Here is a 6,041-nt window from a genome sequence, read left to right on the forward strand (position 1 = left end):
TTTTATTCTTTTTTGCTAGCTTTTTTAAAATTTGAAATTATTTTAATTAAACCAGTTGTTATCAAATCAGAGACCACCTGCCTCAAGTCCATATATTAAAAGGTGAGGGTCTCCAGTTCTCCACCCAGAAGCCTCAGTTTACCCACTGTACCATCTCACATCTACTTTGGTGTAGGAACTTGTTAAGTGATCTAAGGTGACCAGACATCCCACTTTTGGCGGGACAGTCCTGATTTTTAATAATTTGTCCTGCGTCCTGTGGGCCGCAGGACAAATTATTTTTAAAAGTCCCAATTTTTGTAGAAAGGATGCCCCGACCCTTTTTTGGCTCCACCATGTGCAAACATTTTCACTCATTTTTCCAGGTCTATCTTTGTCTATAGTGGCTGCATGCCACATAGCTGGTTGGCACATAGCTCAAGAACCATGCCAACAGCGACTCAAGGCAGAGCAAAAGATGATTAGCATGCCTGTTCAAAAGGAAAAAGCACTAATGCCCCTAATTTAGCCACCCCAGTATCAGTGGGTATCGAACTGCTGTTTCCTGATCTTTGGACTTCTGTTGGAAAACAACTATCTGACTCCAGATCTGTTCCTTATCCAGCATTTGGATTCCCAGTATTCCTTTGTGGTTTGTGTGTGATCAATATAAGAAAATATAAATTAAAAACAATTTAACAGAAATCCCAATTTATGTTTAAAAATAGATAAAGAAGATGAGTATTCCATAACAGAGAATCTTTTGCCATGTTCTTCCTGGACAAACATCCATATTACAACATTATGCATTTTGTTAGCAATTTACATTCATATGGTGTACATGTGGGTTTTTTTCTACATGGCAGGAAAAATCCAGAGAAATGCAAATAACAAAAGATCAATGTGCCTGGCTTTTTTCTAGATAAATCAGATGACTAGGCCAGTGGTTCCCAAACTTGGCAACTTTAAGACTTGTGGAGAGCTGGCTGGAGAATTCTGGGAGTTGAAGTCCACAAGTCTTAAAGTTGCCAAGTTTGGGAACCACTGGACTAGGCTGAGCACTGCAGATGTAAGCTCCAATGAAAAATTGAAATTGAACCACAGAAACATAATTTGTGTTGTTGTGGCTGCTCATAGCACTGCAACAAAACAAAACAGATCATGCCAGACCAATCTTATTTCATTATTCAACATAGTGATTAAATTAGTAGACCGGCAAAACATTGTGGACATAATATACTGAGACTTCAGCAAGGCATTCAACAAAGTAGACCACAATCTACTTCTTGGTAAGCTAGAAAAAAGTGGGATAGATAGCATCACCACCAGATGGATTCGTAACTGACTGACAAACTGTACTCAACTAGTAGTCCTTCATGGATCTACATTTACATGGAGGGAAGTAAGTAGTGGGGTAGCATAAGGTTCTGTCTTAGGACCAGTACTCTTCAATATCTTCATAAACGATGAGCGAATAGAACAATGACAATGAGAACAATCAACCAATGGAACAACTTGCCTTTGGAAGTTGTGGGAGCTTCATCACTGGAGGCTTTCAAGAAAAGATTGGACTGCCATTTGTCAGAAATGATGTAGGGTCTCTTGCTTGGGCTTGGGAGGGGGGGTCGTTGGATTAGAAGACCTACTAGGTCCCTTCAAACTCTGTTAATCTGTTAAACCTAATCTTCTGGTGTTCTTCTCACCTTTTGCAAAACTACAGCAAAATCTAGAAGGACGATTTCAAAAATCTATCTAGTTATAAACGTGAAAAATCTGAACTGGATTTTGCAGAAGTGAAATTCTATATCCAGGCAATGGTAAAAGAAATTTCTGTTGGGAAGCTTGAAGAATCATCATTCCAAAATGAAAAAGATATTGATTAAATAAACTTAATAAAAATATAGAAGGAAAAGCAGAGCTGGTAACCAAAATTCTTTTTTTAAAGTTTTATTGTTTTAATTAAACAAAAACACAAAAAAGAATCATCCTTCATTACATCTTGTAGAAAGCGTGTCGATGGGTTACAAATACATTTTGTGTGTTTCTTCCACAATCATTACATATACTTCATTCAAATTGAATTGTACATTTTAAATCAATTTTTTTTACATATTTTACTATCACTGTACCACAATTCTCATTTAATTACCATTATTTAAACGTGTTTTTATCTGAAATCATTTGTATTTAAAGACACAACCACCTACTGGCATTCATTCGCAATTTCAATAAACCTCCAATAACATTACACCTTTATAACATGTTCTGAAACAAAATCAATTAATGATATCTAGGCACACACACACCCTTTTCCCCCAACTCAGAATTTAAAGTTTATATCCAATTTGCTTTTACTAATACAACACATATATGTATATCATTAAAAATTATCCTTCAACATTTCCTTGCTATTATTGTAATTAACTGAAATTTACTTACCATTTATATCACCTCTCTGCTCATCAGGCCCAAAAGAAATTATACCTTTACAGCAAGCTCTAGGCAAGAATGTATTAATAAAATTTTTAGGTCTTTTCCCTAAGTCCCAATTTACAATTTATATCCAAGTTATTTTTACTAATTAAGGTTATCATTTCATTATTATTATTGTTTTTAATTATATGTTAACGAATGAACATTTAATAACAATCTAAAACAAGCTACAAAGTACTAACGTTCCTACTTATTAATCACCAAAAATATCCATTAACATTTCCTTGTTATTATTGTGGTTAACACAAAATTATTTACTATTAATATCACATCTCCTCTCTTCAGACCCAAAGGCATTATACCTTTATAACAAGATCTAAACAAAAAATTATTAATCAAATTTATAGGTCTTTTTGCCAAGTCCTAATTTACAATTTATGACCAATTTATGGGGTTGTTATTTTATTATTGTTGTCATAGTTAATTATATGTTAACTAATATACATTCAATAATAATCTAAAACAATCTACAAAATACTGAAATCCCTTATTAATCACCAAAAATTAACTAACTTTTTATCATCAACTTTCATTATCAACCTGTATCTTTCGAATAGCAAAACAATTTTATCTCTCTTGCCAGTTGTTGTGTCAATTCTCTTTTCAGCTCCTTTATAAAGTTTTTATAAACTTCTGTCTGCACTTCATTGCTTAAAAGATCTCTCAAATAGTCTTGTTGCCCCTTAATTGTTATTAGCATTAGCTTGTCTTTGGTTGTCAAACTTATTTTTAAAAAGGTTTCTCTTCTTAACTCCATCATTATCACCCTTTTTTTCTCCTGTATCTTGAAATCTGGGATAAAGCTCCAAATTGTCAAATTCACTTTTCCATCTTCCCTTCTTTCGACTTTCACCCATATTTGCTCAATTAATAAGTTCATCTACTGTCTTGTCTTTATCTTCTATATTTTCATTCTCTTCTTTAATTTGGGGGGCTCCAACCCCATTATCTTTTGCTGTGAGAAAAAATATTCTATCCAACTTCTTCTCAAATCTCCCAAATCCTTCCAAAAAATTTTGAATTCTAGCCAGGATGTTTCAAAATTTTAAGGTTTCCTCATCTGGATATTGATCTAGAAGGAAAAAAAAGAGTCTGATAGCCACTGCCACTCTAGCCTTCCAAGCCTATTTGTGTGTGTGTGTGTGTGTGTGTGTTATATATGTCTTTGGTTATTCAGGTTTTCTCCCGCATAAAATTGGAAGTATCTTGGTGACGTTTTGACGAAGTCTCATTCATCATCTTCAGGCTTCGTGCTTCCAGGAGCAATGTGAGATCTCAGCTGTTTCTTCCTTTTTTTTTTTAATATATATTTTATTATGTTTTCATTCTATACAATCACATATTCACTGTGCTTAATCAGGGCATATAACATTAAAATGCCCTCTACAATACAAACCCAGTATACCACCTTGACCTGCCATACACCCTCTTTCAACCCCCTCCAACTTTCATTCTTCCTTCTCACACACCCCTCTACACCTACTTCCCCTCCCCTTCTTTTAACGACCCTATCACACCCTCTCCATACCCTCCCTCCCTTCTCCTCCTCCTCTCTCTCACCCTCTCCACCCTCCTTCTTCTTTCACTCGACTCTTTCCTTCGGTATCTATTACCTTCCAGTATATTCGGTTTGTTCTATTTTCGCACTAACATTGAAAAGCCACAGTATACAAATACAATCATGGAATTTAACACATATTGTATTTCCCCCCTCCCCCCTCCCCCTGAATCCCCACCTCCCTTCCCTCCCCCCGACTTCCCAAAGACCATACGTGGTATAACTTTTGAACAATCACAGTCTAAAATATCTCTACATTGAACTCAGCTTCTTACTGTTATCCAAATTTTAAACAATTTAAATTATTACTGATACTAAGCATAAGCTATCTGGAGTTTCTTAGTCCCATATTTACTTTTTATGTAATCAATCCATTTTTTCCAGTCTCGTTTATATCTCTCGTTTGAATGTTCTTTGAGATATGCAGAGATTTTGGCCATTTCGGCTAAGTTCATAACTTTCAAAGTCCATTCTTGAATTGTAGGTAAATCTTTCTTCTTCCAATACTGCGCCACCAAGAGTCTTGCTGCCGTTATTAAATACAGAACCAAATTAGTCTCTGCTGCTGTAAAATCAATACATATACCCAGTAAAAACAACTGGGGGGTAAATTTTATCCTTCTTTTAAAGATGTTTTGCAGGATCCACCATATTTTTATCCAAAATGCCTTGACATTACGACATGTCCACCATATATGAAAATATGTAGCATCACAAGAACCACATCTCCAACATTTAGGTTGAACATTTGGATACATAGAGGCAAGCTTTTTAGGATCTAGGTGCCATCTATAAAACATCTTATAAAAATTTTCTCTCAAGTTTTGTGCTTGTGTAAATTTCACATTTCTTACCCAGATTCTTTCCCATGTTTCAAGCATTATTGGTTCCTCGATATTCTGAGCCCATTTTATCATACAATCCTTAATCAGTTCCGTTTCAGAATCCATCTGTACTAATACATTATATATCCTCTTTATATGCATTGAGCTTTGATCTCTTATTTGTTTAAACAAGTTATCCTCAACTTTTACAAAGCCAATTTTTTGATCTATTTTCCACCTAGCCTGTAATTGACCATACTGAAACCACGTTTGAACTACCTTCTCTTCTTTAAGTACCTCTAAAGATTTTAGTTCCATCACCCCTCTTTCTGAGATAAGAAGTTGTCTATAGGTGGTTCTATCGTGTTTTTGTTCTACATTCATATTTTCAATTGCATGTCTAGGAATTGCCCACATGGGCACTTTATCATTTAATTTATGTTGATATTTTTTCCAAACCCTCAATAAAGCATTTCTTAAGATGTGATTTTTAAATTTCTTATCCGTTTTTTTGTTAAATAACAAGTAAGCATGCCAACCATATAACAAGTCATATCCCTCGATATTCAAAATTCTGTCATTAGTTAGATGAATCCAATCACTAATTGCAGATAATGCCACTGCGTCATAGTATAATTTTAAGTTAGGTAATTTCAATCCTCCTCTTTCACGTGCATCTTGCATTATTTTCATCTTTACCCTCAGCTTCTTTCCTGCCCACACAAATTTATTGATACCCTTCTGCCATTCTAAAAGATTCGCATCTCTTTTAAGTATTGGTAACATTTGAAAAAGAAATAAAAATTTTGGTAAAATGTTCATTTTTACTGCCGCTATTCTACCCAGCAAGGACAAATGCAGTTTTTCCCACCTTTTCAACACCAACTGTATACTATGCCAAAGTGATTCATAATTATACTTGTATAATTTCCCATTTGAGATTAAAATATTAACTCCAAGATATTTAACTTTTTTAACTACCTCACATCTTAGCATCGCCCCCAGTTCTTCCTTCTGTTTGATAGTCATATTTATAGCTATTATTTTGGTTTTTCCTAGATTTATTTTAAATCCCGAGACTTGACCATATTGATTGATCGTATTCAATAATACCCTACTAGTTTCCTGCGGTTGTTCCAATATTATAACCAGATCATCCGCAAATGCACGGACTCTATATTCTTGCT

The sequence above is a fragment of the Thamnophis sirtalis genome, unplaced genomic scaffold (genome assembly GCF_051295495.1).
Source record: "Thamnophis sirtalis isolate CommonGarterSnake01/CBP01778 unplaced genomic scaffold, rThaSir2_p1.2 scaffold_3, whole genome shotgun sequence".
In the NCBI taxonomy this organism is placed as follows: Eukaryota; Metazoa; Chordata; class Lepidosauria; order Squamata; family Natricidae; genus Thamnophis; species Thamnophis sirtalis.